Genomic DNA, 24,042 nt, shown 5'->3' on the forward strand with positions numbered 1-24,042 from the left:
TAGAATTTTCGGCTCTAAAATTTTCTCTCTCTACTCTTTATTCCCTAGATTCAAGTCTTTCATTCAGAATATTTTCAACAGTTTTTAAACCATGAATGACCATAATTTCAATTCACTTAACTAATACTGACATACCTTCTTGGTCATTGTTGTTTTTAATGTCAAAGCCCACTAACCAAAGACAATCCAAGAAGACATCTATAGTCAAATAAAAGGTAGATTTATTGAGTGACAATACACAGGAGAATTTACCCTAGAAGACCTGTGGAGACTCTCATTGAGACAAAGTTGGGAAGGACTTCTTAAAGGGTTTGAGCTCATGCTAGATAACTGCACAGAAGGACTGGGGAATAGGGGACCAATTCTAGGTTGAAGGCTGTTAAGAATAATGACAATTTTGGGGCACCTTGGTGGCTTAGTCGGTTAGGCGTCTGACTTCGGCTCAGGTCATGATCTCACGGTCTGTGAGTTCAAGCCCCGCATCAGGCTCTGTGCTGACGGCTCAGAGCCTGGAGCCTGCTTCAGATTCTGTGTCTCCCTCTCTCTCTGAACCTCTCCCGTTCATTCTCTGTCTCTCTCTGTCTCAAAAATAAATATTAAAAAATTTTTTAAGAATAATGACAATTTGGTGCTTGGTTATCTCAATTCATTTTATCTAGAAAGCATGATGATTAAGACATTATTAGTAAATTGTACCTTTCTTGCTTCAGATGCAGTCATGGAGTAGCACTGTCTATGCCTTCTTTTGAACACTGTTTATATCCCTTTTGGATCGTTAGGAACTAGTTGTCGCCCATCTTTTTTTTTTTTAATTTTTTTTTAACGTTTTATTTTTGAGACAGAGAGAGACAGAGCATGAATGGGGGAGGGGCAGAGAGAGAGGGAGACACAGAATCGAAAGCAGGCTCCAGGCTCTGAGCCATCAGCCCAGAGCCCGACGCGGGGCTCGAACTCACGGACTGTGAGATCGTGACCTGAGCTGAAGTCGGCCGCTTAACCGACTGAGCCACCCAGGTGCCCCTGTCGCCCATCTTTTTTATTTTATTTTTTTTACTTTCTCAAAATTTTTAACTTGAAAACATAATTGTATGACTCTTTTTATACTTCAAAGTAAGAATTCCTCCCCTTTTGGGGCTGTTTATTTACTTATATGTTTGTTTATCTCTACATAATAAACTTTATGTTTAATCAAAATATAGCATACATTAAGAAAAGTATACAAGTCATATCTGTACGACATAATGAACTTTTACAAATTGAAAATACCTATGTAACCACCACCTGGATAAAAAAAAATCAAATATTACCAGCATCAGACAAAACCCTTCATTGCTTCCCCTAGATAATTGCATCCTCTATCACCCAAAGGTAATCTATATCCTTTCTTCTTTTGTTTTTCAGATTTACTGATGTATAATTGACAAGATTGTAATATATTTAAAGAGACAATATGATGATTTAATATAATAAGTGTCAAAAGAATATTTTTAAGGGAAATTCTACTTTTTCAACTTCATGCTTCTAATGTTCTAAAATTACATTGGATTCATTTGACACACATCTCTCTGTTGGCCATTGTATGGGATACCTAATAATTCACCCAACACTTAACATTTATACACTAATACCTCCATTTATTTAGTCTTTAATTATTTATTACATTACATTTCACTTGGCCGCTTTTGATGTGCATGTCTTAGGAGTCATGGAACTTAAGGAAGACATCTTGTACTTGAATATCCTTATTAGTACTGTACAAATTTCCCACCCTTGTATAGGTTATTTTCTCTTAGCACACACTTTGCTTACTGATCTTAAAGAATAAACACTTCTCTCTTCTAAGAATCTTTTTTCCTACTCCATATTCTGTTACAACCATGAGTTGTAATAGCTTTATATGTTGACAGGTGATAACTACCCTTGTGGTGAGCATAGCATGACATATAGAGTTGTGGAATTGCTGTGTTGTACACCTGAAATTAATGTAACATTGTGTATCAACTATACCCAAATTAAAAAAAAAAATAACCCAGTAAAAAAAATGAAAATAGACACTTTACCAAAGAAGACATCCAGATGGCTAACAGACACATGAAAAGATGCTCAACAGCACACATCATCAGGGAAAACCAAATCGAAACCACAATGAGAGATGCCTTGGTGGCTGATTCAGTTAGGCATCTGATTTTGATTTCAGCTAGGTCATGGTCTCATAGTTCGTAAGATTGGGCCCCATGTCTGGCTCTGCTCTGACAGCAAAGAGCCTACCTGGGATTTCTTTCTCTACCACCTCACACATGTCAGAATAGCTAAAATTGGCAACACAAGAAACAACGGGTTTTGGCAAGGATGCAGAGAAAGGGGGATCCTCCTGCACTGTTGGTGGGAATGCAAACTGGTGTAGCCATTCTAGAAAACAGTATGAAGTTCCTCATTAAATTAAAAATAGAACCACCCTACCATCTGGCAATTGCACTATTAGGTATTTATCCAAAGAATACAAAAATATGGATTAGAAGGGGTACATGCACCCCAATGCTTATATCAGCATTATCAACAATAGTCAAATTATGGAGAGAGCGCAAATGTCCATCAACTGATGAATGGATAAAGAAGATGTGGTAATATACAGTGGAATATTACTCAGTCTTCAAAAAGAATTAAATCTTACCATTTGCAATGATGTGAATGGAGCTAGAATGTATTATGCTAAGCAAAATAAGTCAATCACAGAAAGACAAATAGTATATGATTTCATTCATATGTGGACTTTAAGAAACAAAACAGATGAGCATATGGGAATGGGGGTAGAATAAGAAAAGGAAACAAACCACAAGAGACTCTTAATGATAGAGAACAAACTGTGGATTGACCGAGGGAGGTGGGTGGCAGATGGGCTAGATACTAGCCCATCTAGTGATAGGTACTAAGGTGGGTGATAGGTACTAAGGAGGGCACTTGTTGTGATGAGCACTGGGTGTTGTATGTAAGGGATGAATCCTGAAACCAATGTTGTACTGTATCTCAATTAAAATTTAAACTTAAAACAATGGGTAAAAATGACTAAAAATGTAAATTAAAATTGCAACTTTTTTTTTTTATTTCAGGAGTAACCCTCATCCCAACAAGTGCCCTCCTTAATGCCCATCATTTTTAAAAAATAAATGACTATGAAAGAAATTTTCTTGCATAGATGAATATATTTAACCAATATTTTCATTTAATTAATAAAATTAACATGTGTACTGTATTTTATTAGTAGCATATAGACATATTATACACCATAATTCACTTTGTGGAGTTATCAGGATGCAGTAATTCAGAAAGAGTAAGAGACCAAAGTCCTAGTGAATCTTTCAGTCTCTATACATCAGCCAAATTTAAATAAACTTAAATTCTCAAATTTTAGGGTCAGGATCTTTTTTGTTTTCACTTATTATTAATTTATCAGTAGAGAAGTAGTATATTTTTGGAAGACCCATATTTATTTTAACAGAGATTATATTTTAGAGGCAAATGCCAAGAGTAACAGTGCAAATTGGAGGTAATAAAGGCCTAAGCCATTGTGTATATGACGTCCAAATACAGGTATAGTCGCACTACATACTTGTGGGAAACTATTAGTGACTGGTTGAGAATAGAATATGAAGGAAAAGGACCTCATATTTAACTTTAAGAATTTTAAGCCAGGGAGGATGATGCAATCATCATTGTGTCATTAATATGAAGAGGAATAATATAAATCAGAAATCTTTGTATGGGGAAGAATAAATTTAGTTTTAAATTCATTAAATTCAAATTAGTGATTCATATCCTGCTGGAGATCTATGAGGAAATAGAGAAATGGGACCAGAGATTTCTGGGCAAATCAAAGTGAAAGTATTAAATGATAATCTTCATCATAAAAGCAAAAGTTGCAACCCAGGAGCAGAAAAAGTGGGTAAAGAGGGAGACATAAATATATTATTATAGAAAAATATTATCATATTCTTATTTAGACCAATATCTCTTTGGAATAGGGCAGGGGGCTTTACTGTCAGTATAAACAGTAAGAAGACATGCAATTCTTCAATAATGTTACTAAAAATATCAAATGAATGCTCTTTTAAAGACTCTTCCTATTATGGACTCAGTGAATGCCTTTTGTATTTATAAGATTTATAAGATTATTTAATAGTTCATAATCGATTTTTTTCTCCTTTGCAATGGTAAAAATTTTTATTTCTGATATCCTTGTTCAGCCTTGTGGGTGTGCCATTCTGCTTATTGACTTAATCATGCCCACCTGACTCTGTTCTTCCTTCCTTTTTTCTCAACTAGTTAAAATGCACCATGCACAAAGTGCCTGATGTCACAATAATGTGAAAAGATAAGAGAACCTGTTAAAGCACAGTCAGGGGAAGCAGAGTGTAACTAACACCAGGAGTGCCACAGGGGAGCATATCAAACACAGGAAAAGAAACCAACATTTTCAGTATCTGTCACATACTGTACTACATCCTCATTTCTACATATGCTGCTATTTGCCTGACAGCCCCTAAGAGCTCTTGGGGAACCACTGTGATTTCTCAAGTAAATATGTATTTTAGTTTATGTGCTTATCTTGAGAACTCATTTTAATTACCCAGTAGATATGAACAATGTCTTCCCAGCTGTTACTTTCTATTATGTCCTGTAAGTGAGCCTTTGGGCTCTTTTTAAAAAAAACATCTTTGACCTAAAGATGATGAGGGTGCTCAAGGAGTCGTGACAATAGGCAGTATAAATTCTCCTTGGTTGGGAAATGAAATGGGCGGCGTTCTTAAAAATTACCCTGGTCTGTGACTTCCATACTGAACACACGCTGTGTTTTAGATTTTTATGAATTATGTCCCTAAAGTATTTAAAATAAGCCCCATGTAGGCTTGATGAGAATCCCTCAGTACTCCACTTTGAATCTATGTAAGAAAATTCTTCAGCTCACTAAAAGGGATAAGAACAAAAAAAAAAAAAGATTTAGTTTTAAACTGCTTTTCTGTTTAATGCTTCATATTATTATGCCCTTTTGGCTACAGGTGACACATTCATGTTGAATAAAATAAATTTTTCCCCTCTGTGATTTCAAAGATCTAGTGATTTGATCCATCAAATTTGAAAAGGTTTCTGTCGAATAGGAATAAATGCAAGTATATAAAAAATTATATTGTAACATACTCATATGTATAACTAAAAAGATGGCTTTCTTCTAATTCAGTTGCTTTTACAAATCCTTTTCTTTGCAGACAACTGAAAAGAAATTTAGAATTGGGTAGTCCCTCTCTTCATGAGAAACATCAAAAAAAATTTTTTTAAGAAAACTCTGATTATTCTGTTAGTCTTCTTTTCCCTTCCAAGATTGTATTTCTAAAACAAAGAAATCCATCTGAGAACACTTTTTTTTTTTCATTTTGTAACAAATAGAAATTTATCCTGCAACTCCCTACAGAAACCTGAGAGAAAATCAATGATCACTCTGACAAGAACAATGCCACTTTCTTTTGAACAGGTCACCTAGTTCCTAGTAACGTATTCTCCCAGGACAGTTTATTTAGAAAATCGGACCAATCACCTCTAAGTTTGCTCAGTACTCTGGTTACCAATCACACACAGCACACAAGAAACCTAAAACTTAACAACTACTAAAAAGCTGTTTCATATTGTGCTGATTTCATGAGGAAGAATCATTACATTCATCTAATACAAAGAGCTACTGTGACCATTCCATTTAGATTTGTCTGTTAAATCTGAATCAGTAAATGGAGTGAGGCACATTATCCTTTCTTAGAAGATGAGTCACCATAGGATATTGTTTGAGAACACGGTCTTTTAAGGCAGACTAATGGAGTTTTGAATCCTGATTCCACCACTTACTTTATATCTTTATATTCTTGGATGTGAAAATCTTGGAATTGCAATCTCACCATATGAAACAGGCAGATAATAATAACAAAAAGGATGGTTCTGTTCATTTGTTTAGATGATGCTTACAAAATCTTTAGTACATGGCCTGATACTTGGTTAGATCCCAGGAAAAGTGAGTTATTCTTATTGCTGTTGTTATAGTTTTTCATGTCACTTAGAGAAATAATCTACACATTTATGTTGAAAAATTTTCAAGGAGGGGTGCCTGGGTGGCTCAGTCGGTTAAGCGGCCGACTTTGGCTCAGGTCATGATCTCGCAGTCCGTGGGTTCGAGCCCCGCGTCGGGCTCTGTGCTGACAGCTCAGAGCCTGGAGCCTATTTCGGATTCTGTGTCTCCCTCTCTCTGACCCTCCCCCGTTCATGCTCTGTCTCTCTCTGTCTCAAAAATAAATAAACGTTAAAAAAAATTTGAAAAAAAAAAAGAAAAATTTTCAAGGATAGTGTCAAAACTCGAATGCATAATGACCATGATGCTATAGTCATCTTTAAAATTTTGAAACATTTTTATGTATTTAGAAAAATTAATGATTCATAGCCTAAATCTATAACTCTACAAGATCTTAAAAGTTCTTATTGACTTAAAGGGAAGAAAGAGGTAGTATTTGAATCTGGGATAAAAACTCAGAGTATCAGAAGCAGGTAAGGCAGAGGTCGGGGTTTACCTTCTCAGGTATACTAATGTCTGTGCTTGTTCATTACTTAATCCTCAGCAGAAACTCCACTTCTAATAGTGGAAAAAAACTATGCATGGGTTGAGTCTTCTCCCCACGAAGTTCTTTCTTTTCTCTATCAAAGTTATTTCCAGCTATAATGCAAGACTTGTGAACTGGCCGCTTCTTAGTAAATCTATGTCATTATAGCAATAGGTAATAGGCAGGTAGTTACAAGAGAAGAAGAGGAATTACCACATGTTAGTACTGCTCTAAGTGCTTTTCACATAATGACTCATAATCCTCATGACAACCCTATGAGATAGATACTATTGTTCCCCCTATTTTATAGAGGAGGGAACACAGGCACAGGGAATTTAAGTAACTGGCCTGAGGTAATGGCTCATAAATGACAAACTCAGGCAGCATGGCTCCAAGGCACTTAAATAGGACACTACACTGTGTCAGTGAGAAAGAAAAGAATGACAACTAATTTAGTATAAAATTGATTTTTAAAATTTTACCTTGTAATGATAATAAATCCATTTAATAGATGAGATAATTGGAAACAGATAAATTAAATGAACTATTCAAGATCTCAGAGCACTTTAGAGATGAAGGCCGGATGACAATCTAGATTTTCTTTCTACAAATACTCTTTTTGTTCTTCTGAACTATAGCCCAATAAGTGCAAGATGGAATGGTAATGAGTGTGCAAACTGCTTTGATAGCTACATTTTACCTAGATTGCATAGATTTGTTTACTTCTATAAATAAACAGAATATTGAAAAACTGGCATTAAAACCCCACCAAAATGCAAAACTTAAATAATGAATATAGATATTATGGTTGCTTACATAATATTTAAACAAATGCATTGAATTTGGGTAAAGAATATCAAGATAAAAATCAGTTAGGAATATATATTTGAAATAACTATTTGTAAGAACTCGCCAAGAAAAAAAAGAGTCCAATTTGCTCTAGTCTTGGTTACAGCTATTGTACCTTTAAAATACACTACAAGATAGATGAATGTTTTCATGTATATATTAGGTGTAGAACACGCTAGTAAAATAATCTTGAACTATAGATCATTACTGGTTAATTAAATTCTGTTTCATAGATTCAAAATTGATAAAGCAATGTTACCACACCATTTTGTTAGATAAGAGAAAAATGAAAGAAAATAAACTATTAGTGTGTTGAATATTATGCAGGGTTTATTAAGAAACATAAATTTAGTTACTGTGATAGGGCTCAGATGAGAGGTAAGATAAATATATAAAAGTTGGCTCTTTGCTGGTTACAGCCAAGTATCAACTGTAGCATAATTAAAATGAGTATAATGCTTAACGAGGATTACAAATACTATCAACAATCAGCTGTGAAATATAGGTCAAGTTACTTAATTTGGGGGGAACAGTTTCTTCATTATTCAGATTAAAGAATTGTACAAGATGATATCGTAGATTCTTCTTAGTTCTAAGTCTATATTCTACAGAACACTGGTTAATACAGCTGCAACAATACCAATTAACACTGAACATTAAGAGGGTCCAACCATTTATACTATAATATTTATACCAGGGTATAGTTTATGAGTTACATAGATAAATACTCAAAGTCTAGTTACAAATGTTGTTTAAAACCTACTTACTTACCTGCCTCTATCCAAAGGGCTGGGAATACAAAGATGAGTAAGACATAATGTCTCCCCTAAAGAAACATATAACCTTACCAGGAGGCCACTCAGTAATTTAAAAATTTCTGTTTTTACATCCAAATGCTATTTTAGTGCTCTCACTATAGAAACAACACACCCATCAGAAGGAAGTCCTGCATAAGGAGTACAAAGAAACCTCAACAATGAAGACAATATATGAGTTAGATATTGTAGGCTAAATGGGAGTTTGATAAGAAAGAAAGAGCACTGAAGATAGAAGGAAGAACCTGTAAAATTACACTAAATAAAAAATGGCCAAAGGAGCCTAAGGTTCAGGGTCAGAAGAAGAAGATATGAAAGAGGAAAAAGAAGAATAGTATTCTATTCTTGAATTATAATTCAAGAATTATAATGCAATTATAATTCAATAAATTATAATTACCACGCCCCAGCCTGGAAGAATGGATTAAGAAGATGTGGTACACACACACACACACACACACACACACACACACACACACACACAATTGAATAATACTCAGTGGTGAAAAAAATGAAATATTGCCATTTGCAATGACGTGGATGAAGCTAGAGAGTATTATGTTAAGCAAAATAAGTCAGTCAGAGAAAGAGAGATATCACATGACTTCAATCATATGTAGAATTTAAGAAACTTAATAGATGATCATAGGGAAAGGGAAGGAAAAATAAGATAAAAAAAGAGAGGAAGGCAAACCATAAGAGACTCTTAAATACAGAGAACAAAATGAGGCTTGAAGGAGGTGGGGGGGTGGGGCAAATGTGTGATGGGCATTAACGAGAGCACTTGTTGGGATGAGCACTGGGTATTATATGTAAATGATGAATCATTGGACTCTATTCCTGAAGCCAAGACTACACTATATGTTAACTAACTTGAGAATAAATAAATTTTAAAAAAGAAATAAAGTGGATTATATAATAGTGAATCATAAAATTAGAAAATGGTTATGTTCTCTTGGTTAGCATAGGGGCCTCTCTGGTGAGCATCCACAAGGGAAACAAAAGACTTTAGAAGCAGAACTGTTTTTTATCCAAATGTCTCATCCTCATCCATGGGGACTTGTTCTAAATGTAAGTCTGAGGCTTGTCAATGGCCAGGCTATAGCCCATGAGTCTGGTAGGTTCACAGTATTCCATATGCCCACAAAAATGGCCCTAACTTCAGCAATTCCTGTCAGGGCTTGAGGACAAAGGCTAGCAAGGGCATACATAGATAATACACCAATGCCAATAATACAATCAGTAATGGGGGCCATAACAATGGAGGCTCATAGAGACTCAAAGAGGCCCATTCATTCAGTCAGCTTTGATCAAGGATCTTGGTGGTGATGGCCTCAGACCAAAACTAGACATTATTATGTCTTCCACTCATCTTGGTGCCAGGAGTTTCAGGATCCATAGTCACTTGTCCACTGGTGTCTGCAACGCCCCAAAACTGCCGTTCTCTCCCACCACCCCACTGAACCCTGACCTCTGGTCAGTCTTAGGGACTAAGGGCTATTGGCTTATTCCCTAATCATGTCCTTTTTTAAAGCCAAGAGGTCTGGAGCAATGTGAGCAAAGCCCTCAGACTTATCCCCACGCTCATAGAGAAGGTTGGAGAGAACACCTATATCAGTGATAAGGGCTACCTGTCAGGATTTTGCCACAGATTTTGTTGGGTAGGGAGCCAGGTTGAGCAGCTGGCCAGATGCAGACAGCTTTTTTGTTTAAGTTGGTTTGAGAGGAGTCTGAACTTCCTCAGAGATGGGGGTGATATCCTGAAAGTGGTGGTTCTGCTACTGCTTGAGTTCTGTTCTCCTAGCAGTGGCTGCTTTCAGGGTACTCTGAAGAGATAGGGTTATAATAATGTCATATGCCATGCCACTCTAACTTGAGCAAAATTATCCCTAGGGAAAATCTAGTTAAGTCTCTAAGGTCTCTTTGGGACCATTGCGCAAAGCAATTATAAAGAGCTCTACACTTTTTTTTGTTTGTTTTTCCCCTTAAGAAGTTTTAATAACTTACTGCACTTTAAAGTGTTTATCAATGCCAGGGATTTGCTTAGAGTTATTCAGCTCACGGGAGCCCACTGACCATCTCTGGTCCCATGCAGTGAAGGGCCCTAAGCAGTAGATAGGGAACTGTTTCCTGGTCTTTTTCTGAACCTCTCTGTTTTATACCTAATCTGGCCTACTGAGTGAGGTTGGCTGGAGTCAAGACCTAAGGAGAAAACCCAAAGGATTCCCCCCTCAGAACCCAAAAACTTACATAAAGCAATACCCAAGCAACATCTAAGGATGCCCCATGGCTAATACTTCTCAAGAGCTATTGGCAAAATGCCACACAGAACCCTCAAACTCTTGCAAACAATGTTTATGGATTGCCCCCATGGACTCCTCTACCACCTTACAAAGGTGCCCTGTGGGATTTTCAGCTTTTGCTCCTCTAGAATGGTATTATTCTTAATCAACTATCCTACTCACAGAGCCAATTCAACAGATGATCAGGTTAGTGACAGAGGGTTGACTTAGCAGGTGTCAGAACAGCCAATTGAAAACAATGAGCCAAAAATAAAGTAGCAGTAAAGACTTTAATCACTTACTGTGATAGCATAAGTAAGAGGCGTAAACCAGAGAATGCATCAAATCCCCACCATTCCATTTTCCCCCATGGAATAGCACATCAGTCAAGGGTCAGATAAATGAGCACAGAAGTAGGAGCGGTCTCATTTTTGAGGGACCCCAAATAAAAGACTCCTGCACTTTTATGGACCCAGGACCAGGACAAGAGAGTGAGAGGAAGTGAAAAGTAAATGTATGCCATTCATATCTGAACATTTATAAAAGCCTGATTTATCACTTGAATTTTAGGAATAATGACATAATTCCTCATTTTTTCCATATTCATAACTTTAAAGGGAATGCCATTTAAATATGAAAATGGTTCTAGAAAAGAATGGTGAATCATTATGATAGCATGCCTATAAAGTAATAAAACAGATATACTGTTTAATTGGTGAAAAGATGGAAGGAAGGGAAGAAGGCAGGCAAAGCAAAGAAGGGAGGGAGAAAAGAAGGAAGGAAGAAGGAAAGAGGAAGGAAGGAAGGGAAAAGAAAGTATATATATACAGAGAGAATTACCTGGGTGGCTCAGTCAACCAAGTGTCCACCTTTTGATTTTGGCTGAGGTCATGATCTCAGTTTTGTGAGTTTGAGCCCCACATTGGGCTCTGCGAGGACAGTGTGGAGGCTGCTCGAGATTCTTCCTCTCCTTCTCTGTCCCTCCCTGCTCACACCCTCTGTCTCTCTCAAAAAAATAAATAAATAAAATTAAATATATATATGTATATATACAGAGAGAAAGAGATTGAGAAAGACAGAGAGAGAGAGAGACATTATATACTATGTTTAGGATACACTGTATGACATCAGCCTAAATGCCAACAACATAAAATTGGTTCAGGAAGAAAATAAAAGAAAAAAAGAATTGTTTCCTTTTTAACAAGTATATATATTTTTTAAATTTTACAATAACTGTCTTAATTTGTTCAGTGTTCTTCTTTCTCAGTCATTACTTTTTCAATAGACTATGCTTGCCTCTTGTGACATTGTTAATCTTATCTACCTTCGAACTTACATATGCCAGCACTTGTCCTATACTTAGTGTTATGAGTTACCTGAGGACAGAGATCTTGCCTTATTTACTTTGTATTTCCAAAAGCTTGGCCAAAAACCATTTGTGAATAAATGAATGGAGGGTCAACATTTTTTGAATGTACTAAGAGTTTTAGATTCTCGGCTTGAGATACTTCTTCCTACCTTAAAAGTTGAATTATTTTGTTAAAATAAAATCCATTCACTCTCTTCTTGAATTTGACAATTTGATCATACCTTTGGAGAATGGAATCCAAAAAATTATTCCTTACTTCTCAAATTAATATACAGATAACACATTAAACTATATCCGAAAAGTGTTACCAAATAAAAATAAACAAAGATGCTTTGATATTTTTTTCTTAAAAAAAAAAGAGAGGAATTAAAGATATGGCCATTGCATTTCTGAAAGTGAATAGAATTGAGATAAACTAAGAAAAGCAAGGCACTATGTGTTTGACTATCACTTCTGATTTCTGAAATGAATTTCATTCTTACAGTCCAGGCATTAAAACTGTAACAAACTGAAATGGGTTCTGCCTAAACAAAACAAAATGATATAAATAGTTCTCCTAAAAAATGTTTAAATTATTCTTTCACCTGTACTTTTATTAATATTCCTATAAAATAGATTCTCAAATTTGAGTATATTGATGTATAATTTGCCTTGGAAACTTAAGTATAAATATTCAAACTGTAGGAGAAAGAGAGGGCTCATGGGATTTGGAAGTGTGATGTTACAGCATTAGCCCTACCATGGAGAAGAAAATGAAACTTTCTTCCCGCAGCATTTCATGGTAGTTAACCATAAAATAAAATTGACAGGTTGCCAACACTGTAAAAATCCTATACAAATATAGGTCATGGTGTTCAGCCCCCAGTTACGTCTCCTGATGGCAATATTTCTGAAAATTCAATTGGCTTAAACTCTGCTTTGGAATGTCAGCCTGGGTTGGCAGACACTTAGAACAGCCTGACATAGAAAGTCAAAGCTTAATAAGACTACTCAAAAAGCAACAAATCACAGGGGGCTCATTATTGCACCAAATATGTAACTATCAATTCCTCAACAAAGGCCGTTACCTGGTACGGTTTTGAGCAATTTCCTGGGGTGGATAAGGCAATAAAAGACTCTGGGTGATATGTTCCTAATCAGAGTTTACCATGTAATAGTAATATGACCCCATTTATCATTTGGCCTGCTTGTCACCCACTTAGTATATATTGTATCAGACATTCTTAGCCTACTACATGAAACTGATTTTACACTCTATCATGATGAATGACTAGCTCTAGACTTTCCAGGCTTTCCTTTCTTGGATCAGAGTTGCATGCACACTTGCTGCCAAATGGATTTCAATTAATCCACTGAGAGGGGAAAAACTGTTTGAAAAAAGAAAGATCAATTAAGCAAGAATTTTAAGCATCTTTTAAGTGCTTATCTTTGTACAAGGCAATGCTGAGGGAGAAAGAAAAGTTTTATATATAGTCCTTGCCCTCCAGAGGTTTATAACCTAACCGAGGAGAAGTATAAAATTAAAAACAATTTAAGTACTAAACTGTATGATACACAAATAAGAGTTAAGCAAATATGAGAAGAATAGTCAAACTATTAGACAATTCCTAGAGCAACAGGATTCCCTAGAATTCCATCTCTTTTCCATTTTCCTAGATTCTATGCTATCTGGTGGTTTCACATCTACTTAACTGCTATTATTTCTTATATCCTAAAAGCTAAGCACCTTGAGGCCAAAAGGACTCTCTTTTGTTTAATTCCATTTTGACAGATTGGGATTTGGGAATTTAATTTTTTTTTATAAGTTTTAACTCAGAAATTCTGACCGAAAAGTAGTTCTTAAGTAGTTCTTACAAATACTGAAGCATCTTTGGAGTAAGTCATACATAGGAAAAACGAAGGTGGCAAAAGTGTGCTCGGCTATCTGGAGACAATGCTATTAACTGACACTAGAAACTAATGAAAAATATCATCTAATCTGACATAGGGCAGAATGGATTTAAATTGGTTGAAGACTTATTACATTCATCCAAAAATATTGAAACGAAAATTCAGTCCACAAAGAGAAAATGCCTGTCAGGTCTTATAAATCCTATTTCTAGAGCTTAAGAGAAAGTGTGATTCAAATGTGATTTATATTATAGGTGTGTACATATAACTCTTCACAGTGAGAGATTTGTAAAGGAAGGCAAAGACACTGCTTCTAAGAACACTTTTTCAGCATCACACAGATATTATATAATTTAAAAATCTCAAAGTCATGATTTCAATTAAGATTTGATATTTACGGGGTTCCTGGGTGGCTGAGTCAGTCAAATGTCTGACTCTTGGTTTCAGCTCAGGTCATGATCTAACAGTGGTAAGACTGAGCCCCACATCACTCTCCACACTGAGCCTGGAACCTGCTTAAGATTCTCTCTCCCTTTTTCTCTGCCCCTCCCACTGCTCACACACGCTTGTTCTCTCTCTCTCTAAAATAAATACAAATTAATTATTTTTTAATTTGTATTTAGCTGAGAGACTAAAATGCCAAAAGATGTTCCTGGAACTGTGTTGGTTCCTGGAACTGTAGCCCAAGAGATGAGCTATTCACTAATTCAGCTAGTGGTTCTTTGTAAGTGTATGAATGTGTTTATACATAAGTGAATGCATGCATGCATATGTATACATACATATTTGTGTGTGTAAACTTTTAACCATTCTGAAACTCCACCTATAATAATCTGATAATGGAATTTAATTGTAAACAATGACAGACAGCTAATATTTTCTTTACAAAATAGTGTGAATTCCAAAGGAAAATAAAGCATTCAGCATTATTAAATTTACATGCCAGACTCCAGAACAGCACCACAATTTCACTGACCTCCTATAATGAAGATTTTTAAAAAGCAATCAGAAAACATTTAGATATAATTAATATCATCATCATTATTATATTATTTTAATCCACTAATTTTGAGGATTCCTGATCCACTCCTATAATAAATTGTTGCTGGCTTGTAAAGGGAAGGACGAAAGACCTACAAAGATTTTAAGCATATGAATATTTTGAAATGATCAGTATAACAAGGAACTACAGAATATGGCTAGACAATCCAGCTTCATTTGAGACAATGAGCTGGGATCAAAACATCCCAAAATTTTTCTTGGAAAATTAAAATTGTTCAAGAGTCATGAAAAGCTCCCCAAGTGTGGCTATTTAAAATAATGGTGTTCTGGAATAAAGCTGAAGATAGGTAATATTGGATGTCAGGAAATTCAGAACAAAGTTAGAACTAAAAGCACTAGTTCAAACTTGAAGACCTAGGATCAATATGGATTAGGACTTTGAGGACATATTCCCATGAAGCAAGATATCAGAGACATCTGGGTAAATAGGGCGTCTTCCCACATTCCCTAAGAATTCCCGCCTCCCACTAAACTTGGTTCAAGTCAGTTGGTGTATGTACCACTTTTTTTCTGTCCTATGGGATGGTTATAACTAGAATGTCTGTCACCACATGGAAATTAAACCCTGTTAACAAAAATTTTCCATTCTCTTTGGGGGAGCAAAATGCAAAGGCCTCTGTGTAGCAATACTCTATTTTAATTTGTGAAATTCGGCCATAGTAAATTCCTACCCTAGTTATCTAGAAAGTGAGCTTGGGCGAAAAAGTCATCAGGGGAACCCCCCTTCTTAAAAGAGAAATAAATACAGATGGAGGAGATGAAAAGGACAGGCATATCCTGTTATATGTTGTTATATTTTATCCTAGTGTTGAAAGATCATGAACATGGCAGTAAGCACTGTTTCTGAAAGTAGAGAATATATTACAGGAGAGGTACACTGGTTTCTGATTGCTTTTTAAGTCTTCTTTAAATCCTCTCAAAAATAGTGACCTCCCCCAGCCACCCAAACATATAAAGACTTCTGGAGACACAGAAGAAGCTCTAATTGATGGACATATAGTAAAGGTGGCCTAATGGGATGGATTTGCCCCTTGGAGGTAGGCAAGCAACCCTTTCCAGGACAGGGCCTTAAAACTGAGTGAAGAAATTATACTCGAAACGGGGCTCTTCAAGAAGTCTTTTCATAGTCTGCAAAGTAGGAGACTTGAGAATCAAGTCAAAGGAAACCTGAAAAAACTAGTCTGCCTGAGACTCCCGGAGTTTTAACCATGGAATGTCTGTGTCTTAGGAAATTCTCCAGTTCCAAGAAAACTTAATGGTTGACTAAGGGCATGTAAATTTTAGAATTCAATATTGTGCCTTGAGCCCCCTCACCTATGATTTAAATGGTATATTTGTGAAGTAACTTCAAATAACAATACACAACATTTTTTTTTTGCTATGAAATGATATGAAGAAAGCAGTATTGTCTAAATAACTATTACTAGGATTATCTGTAGGGAAAACCTGCCTTACTATGAGGAAAAATGCAATAATTTCATATTTGGACATGATAGAAGGTAAGCCTTGCCCCACGCTATACCCCAATTTTAGGGGCTAGCAGTCAGTTAGTTTCTAGCTGTACATGGGTGAAAGGTCGTGCACTTTACAAAGGGAGAAAAATTGGAGTGGAGTGGAATATAAGAGGAGAGAGGAACAGATAGTCCACTAAAGGCTATAAAGCTATACGATGTGACTCCACTATGTGAGCATGTACCTACTTCCAGTAAAGTCAACATAATTTACCAATGCTTGGTGTGATTTTTGTCATCGTGAAACTGCAAAGGTGTTTGAGTGTAAAAAAGGAGCCAGCCCTATGGAAGTCAAGGTCCAAAAGACAGAGAAATCCTGGGGAAGATAAACTAACACCTAAGAATTAGAGTGTGAACTTCCATGGGCCAGTGAATTCAGGTCACTTCAAGAAGATTTCTGCTTGGGCACCTGGGTGGCTCAGTCAGTTGAGCATCCAGCTTCCACTCAGGTCGTGATCTCATGATTTGTGAGTTTGAGCCCCACATCAAGCTAACTGCTACCAGTGCAGAGCCCACTTTGGATCTTCTGTCCCCCTCTCTCTGCCCCTCCCCTGTTTGCTCTCTCTCTCTCTCTCTCTCTCTCTCTCTCTCTCTCTCTCTCTCTCAAAAATAAAAATTAACATTTTTTTTAAAAAAAGATGCTTTCTTTTTAAAATGCCATCTTTTCAGGGGCGCCTGGGTGGTTCAGTCGGTTAAGCGTCTGACTTCAGCTCAGGTCTTGATCTCACAGTTCATGGGTTCAACCTCTGCATCTGGCTCTGTGGACAGCTCAGAGCCTGGAGCCTACTTTGGATTGTATGTTTCCCTCTCTCTCTGCCCTTCCCCAGCTCACACTCTGTCTGTCTCTCTCTCTCAGAAATAAACTTTAAAAAAATTTGTTTTTAAAGTCAACTTTTCAGAGATGTATCTCTTGATAACACTGTACAAAGTAGCCACCACCTATTTCCATCAACCTGTGTCCTTTACCCTGCTTTCATCATTCTTCATAGCACTCTTCTCCACCCGACATATTATGTGAAGGAATTTTAGAGTGTATAAAATATAATACCTGTTATTTATACTGCCATGCTCAGATAAAATTGCGAATTAAAACACAAGGAAAAGGCAAATTAATTAAAAAACTTGTCAATTGCATTGCTGATGAAGCCAATATTTGGGTCATCTGCTCCTTCCTTTTCCATTTCATAGGTCAGTTTGGTTTGGATCTGTTGTGCAGACATACATATCCACATGGCTGCTTCCCAGTGCTCTGCTGAAGAGAAAGAAAAAGAGCAAATCTCCATTGTGGAGAGAGAGATCAGGAGAGTCACACTATTTTTTTTTAATTTTTTAATGTTTATTTATATTGAGAGAAAGAGAGAGACAGATCATAAGTGGGAGGGAGGCAGAGAGAGAGAGGGAGACACAGAATCAGAAGCAGACTTCAGGCTCCAAGCTGTCAGCACACAGTCGAAGGCAGAGCTCGAACTCACGAGCTGTGAAATCATGAGCTGAGTAATCATGAGCTGAGTAGACACTGGACGCTTAACTGACTGAGCCACCCAGGTGCCCCTAGAGTCCCACTATCTTGAATTCTTCCATGGAAATATGGGAACAGGAGAAAAAAGGAGGTTACGACCTCCTAAAACATTGTATATTTGATTATTTATTTAAAATGTAAGCTCAATTAGGGTAGAGACTTTGTCTGCCTTGTGAACTAATAAATCCTTAGTGTCTAGAACAAGGTCTAGCATTTGTTAGGTGTTCAATAAATTTTAGTTGAATTTATAAATTAACTGGAAAAATTTAAATTAATTTCAACCAAGAGGAAGTGGAGACCTTAAATAACATCAGGAATATGTTTATATGAGTTAATTAGGAAATATTTAGGAGGAACACTTAACATGGTGATTGATGTGCAACCCACCTTCTTTCCTTCAAAGGAAGACTTGCTGCCCAGCCATAGGGAATGCTGTCAGCATTCAGGGTTTGTATCAGCTGCAGAACCATCCAGGATCACACTCTTCCCAGCATGGCTTATATCCAATGACTGAGCAGAGTGAGACTAAAAACCTGGCCATTTTTAGCCAGGGCAGGACTCTTCTGAGAGCAGCAATTGCTATAAGCACCCTGTATGATCAGCTGAGATTTTGTCAGGCCTGCACCAAGGTCCAACATTTCTCTCTGCTCAAGCCCTCTTCCTCTCTTGTTTTTCATGAGTGTTGATGTTTAATGATCATTTTACACATCTAATTGTATTCTCTGCATTTGCTCCTGTAGAAGCAAGGGTGTGGCAGAAGGGTTACGCCACAGAGAATAGATATATAACATGGAGATACCAATTTGGGAGTTACCACCAAAGGCATAAACAGTGAAACCCTAAGAATACATGATATCTTCTAAGAAATGTGGGAAGTAATAATAGAAGTAAGAGATAGCAAGAGAGAATCCAATGGAATGTTATTGGAATCCAATGGAATACCAACATTTAAGAAATGGAAAGAGAATTCATAATGTAGCTGAATGATTCAGGAAGATAGATTAGAACAATATTTGGTATACTTGGCAACTTAAATGACATTGGTGTCTTTGAGAAAGGTACTGATTTGCAGGAGGGTAGATTTCAATTACTGCTTTTTGAACTGAGTGAACAAAAAATGGAGGCAGTTAAGTATATTTACACTCAAGAACTTTGGGAGAAAAAAGAAATAGTTGCTATGATGGGAAGAAATAGGTAATAAGAAGGGTGTAGAGAAGAAAAACAACAGCAAAAGGCAGACATGTCAGGGAGCACAGATAGCACCAGAGATTAAAAACAGCAACAGGAAACAAGTGACGGTCACTGCCAAAAGTGATATGTAAGAGAAGAGCAGAATGTCAGCTGAGAGAATTCAGAAGGAACAACAACAAAATATAAATAAATAAATAAAATAAAATAAAATAAAATAAAATAAAATAAATACAAAAACACTTCTGTAGAGCCTGCACAATCAGTTACAACATAAGAACCCTTTTAGGAAACATGAACTGTTCCATGCTATGGAGCATACCTAAAAGAGACTTTTTTCCCAAATGGAAAAAAAATGAGGTATTAAAACAATGCATCATCAATCCATGAAAACTTTAATAGGCTTCTGCCCTGCTGGTGCAGACACTAAGTCTAACAGAGAGGTGACATTTTGTGAAGGGCTCAATGTGCACTGAAAAAGGCATCTGTGTATCACCTATCAATGACAAAATAAGCATCTATTCTTTGATTTTTTTTCTTTCCCTTTGTCTTCCTTTCATTTTCTTTCTGCAGAATTTCTGTTATTTTAATTTAGCTACATTTTACATAGAGTAATGTACAGTTTAAAGTCTTAATGTTCGGAGACCACTTTAACTTATCATTTTAAGCTAATCAAATCGCATGATTACATGTGTAATACTTCAAAATGACTAATTTCTTTAAGTGTGAAATGTTAGCCTAGACAAGAATGTTGTATACTACCCAATATGTTATTAATTTTAGAATAGGTTGGATGGTAGGAAGGGGGAAAAACTTACATTAAATTCTTTTTGTTTAGTCCCATAGTTATAAAAGGACACTAAAACTATGTTTTTTCTCTGAAAATTGGATTTTTTCAAAGAACGCCTTACACTTTTCCTCTGTTGCCTTAATAAAACTTAAATAGCTGCTGTCTTAGGTAGAATTCAAGAAATATCTCCCTAAGATTCCAATCCCCTAGTTATTCAATCAAAACTACCTTAAGTACTTCTGTGAAGAAAATTGCAGATGTAATTGAAATTACTAATCATCTAAGTATAAAAATGGAAAAATTAATCTGGAATATTTGGGTGGTCTTGATATAGTCACATAAGCCTTTAGGAGCATAAAAGGAAGGCAGAAGAGTCAGTCAGACAAATACCGTGGAAGAGGAAGGCAACAGAAAGATGAGGCAGAAGAGAGTCAGAGAGATATGAAGCATGAGAAGGACTTGATTCATCATCATTAGTTGTGAAGATGAAAGGGACCACAAGCTAAGGAATGTGGAAAACTTTTACATACTAAGAACAAAGTCCACTGACAACCAGCAAGGTAATAAGAGCCTCCATCCTACAACTGCAAGGAAATTAATTCTGTCAATAACCTGCGTGAACTTGAGAAAGGATTCCTCCCTAGAGCCTCCATAAAAGAATGCTGGCTGCTGAAACCTTGATTTCAGCATTGTGAGACCAAGCCAAGAACGAGCTGAGCCTCACTGTGCAAGATTTCTGACCTATGGAAACTGCAGTAATAGATGGGGGTTGGTTTAAGCTGGTCAATTTGTGGTAATTTTTTACATCAGCAATAGATAACTAGTATAGCTAAATAGCATTGCAGTTTTCACTTCCAATTAAGTCTTTCTTGCCCAATGTACGTGGAGTTTCCATTTAATAATTCTGGATTTCAATCCCAATTTGTCTAAACTTTATATGTATCATGCATAATGCATTTGAATTGATAGGTGTTGTCTCTCCCTTTATAACAAGAAAAACACTGTCTGTGCTGTGCAAAATAATGAGTATCACTGGGAGAACAATGATCTATAAACTGAAAATATTATCAAGTGAAAAATTGTAAATACCAATTAAATATACTCCCACCATGGGATTAATTACAGCTTTATCAAGTACACCAGGTATCACTTAAAATTTCTTGGAGTCTACTAAAAAAATCCAACCTAAATGGAACAAAAGTCTAAAGTATAACTTGTAAAAAGGACAACTTGATAATAAGAATATAATATTTACCATTTAAGCAAAACTTTAATTTGTAAGGTTTTACAACACTTGAAAACACCGGGGCACCTGTGTGGCTCAGTCATGTAAGCATCCAACTCTTGATTTCAGCTCAGGTCATGATCTCACAGTTCATGGGATTGAGCCTCGTGGCAGACTCCATGAGAGAGATTCTCTCTCTTTCTCTCTTTCTCTCTCTCTTCCCTGCCCCCCGCCCCCTCCCTGCTCTTTCTCTCTTTCAAACAAGACAAAACAAAACAAAACAAAAACATTTAAAATCATTAAGTGTTCTCTCTCACTCCTTGGCAATAGAGGTGAAAACATTTTGTATGAACATATTAGAACAGAAGCATTATAGCTTGGCAATGATGTTGAATACATACACTCTGAATGCACTGAGATTATTCTATGGTTCTTAGATTTATTGCTGGTTTACTACCTACCTTTAGTTTTTAATTTTTAAAACATTTTTTTAAAATTTATTTCAAGAGAGAAAGCATGCAGGAGCAGAGAGAGAGAGAGAGGGAGAGGGAGAATCTCAAGTTGCCTCTACACTGTCAGTACAGAGCCCAGCATGGAACTCTATCCCATGAATTGTGAGATCACAACCAGAGCCAAAACCAAGAGTCACACGCGTAACCAACTTACCCAGGTGCCTCTTTTAATATTCTGATTCCTGATTCTAAATCCAGGATGGTAATCACTAAGCATGGTAATTTCTTAAATATATTTCATGTCTTAATGGTCTCTAGGGGGCCATTATGTTATTTATTAGCCATCTTGAAAGAAAAGAACAAATGTTGTCAGGCTTCATCTATTTGGAATTAATTGACTGTCTGCTCAGCTATCCTGTCTAAATATAATTCACTTTGGATTGATTGGCAAATAATTAATATGATTTACTCTATAAATGTCATAATTCCACATTCTCTCATATTCTTATATTTTGTTCTAGTAAAACAACTTGCTTCAGCTACATCTTTTCACAGCTGAAAAGCCATGGTCCAGGGCTTTCCAGCACACCCAACCCTTTGACTTTGAATGTTAGTCACTCCAAGAAAAGAGGATAATGACAATGCTAAATGCAACTGCAAATCAACTGTATCTTCTCTGCGTTGTCACAAAACTGTTTAAGATGGTTCCTTCATTTGATGAAGCAAGATAGACACCTGATTAAAATAGACATTCCTAATGAGATTCAGAGGAGCTGCCAGTTGAAGACAGGATCCTATTATAAGATACAATATTCTATGTAGATATGACGAGAATTTTAGATATGATGAGAAGGGCAATGAGGACATAATGAGAGCTGGCACTGGCAATGATTCAATTGCTAAAATACCAATTTCTTAACAGTATATTAAATAATAGGATGCTGCCAATACATTGAATCATAAAGCTTAAAAAAATCAGCTTGTACCCTCTTGGTTTTTAATTTAGGAATTATAAGTCATGGAAGCAATATGTATAATGGTTAAGGACTCAGGCTGAGAAGTCAGTTGCATCTGCATATGAATCTGTATTTGATCACTTTTATTAGTTGTATTATAATGTTCATGTCATTCAATCCCTCTGACCCTCAGGTTTCTTATATTTAAATTAATATAACACCTATTGCTTAGGGGTGTCAAGAGAACTAAATAGGGTATGGTACATAAGGCACATAGAATGAGACTTGATACACAGTGCCGGGAAAAATGGTAGTTACCAACACTGTTGTCATTTTTACTATTATTATGCTGTTTGATAAAAAGAGAATCATCTTAGGATTTGAGTTACTTCTGGTATGATATTGGACAGGTCATTTGACCACTTGGAATATATTTTTCATCTCTAGAAGATAATAAAACCTCACAGTTGGCTGTGCAATATAAGTAACATAATGTAAAAGATGCTCAATGACTATTAGTTTCCTTCTTTTTCTTTTTATGGCTTCTTGTATCAGAGTCCGTCATTGATGCTAAAGTGGTGGTTGGTAATGTCTTTTTTCTCCTAGGTATGGTATTTATATTTTTCATAATGAAAATCTTGGGACCCAATTCTTAACCAAGAAATGGCAATGCTAAAAACTGGTACTGTGGCAGATTTGGTGACACATATATCTGAGGGAATTCCTGAAAAGAATTTCTCCATGTTGTTTTCATGGATTACCTTCAGATAATTTACACACTTTCTCTCAATAATTTTTGCCATTGGCTTAAAGTCTTCTCCATTTACCCAACATCTCTCACCTTGCTAGTCACTTTATACTTTGCTGTGAATGAGCCACTTAGGATCACAACCTTATAGTTGTTTGGCCTGTTTAATTCCAGTAACTTTCAATCTCCATCTCTCTCTCTCTCTCTCTCTCTCTCTCTCTCTCTCTCTCTCTCACACACACACACACACACACACACACACACACTCACACACTCCTCATTTGGTTTAAAACTAACTCATTCTTGTGACGCCTGGGTGGCTCAGTCAGTTAAGCATCCGACTCTTGATCTCGGCTCGGGTCATGATGTCATGGTTCATGAGATTGAGCCCTGCATTGGGCTCTGTGCTTACAGCATGAAACTTGCTTTGGATTCTCTCTCTCCCTCCCTCTCTCTCTCTCTCTCTGCCCCTGCCCCAACTCTCTCTTTCTCTATCTCTCTTTCTCTGTTTAAATAAACAAACAACAAAAAACTAATTCATTCTTTTTCTTCCCAAACCTATCCCTCCTGCTATATTTACCTTCTCCATTAATGTTACTGTGTAGTTGCCTACTCCAGGAACCTAGAAGTCATCCTTAATTCTTTCATCACTATCCTTCCCATATCAAATCAATGACTGGACTCTCTCTGGCATTCATAAAAATTAGCTGCCAAATCTATTCCTTCTTTTCTATCACTGTTGTTACTTTCTTAG

This window comes from Felis catus, chromosome B1 (genome assembly GCF_018350175.1).
Source record: "Felis catus isolate Fca126 chromosome B1, F.catus_Fca126_mat1.0, whole genome shotgun sequence".
NCBI lineage: Eukaryota > Metazoa > Chordata > Mammalia > Carnivora > Felidae > Felis > Felis catus.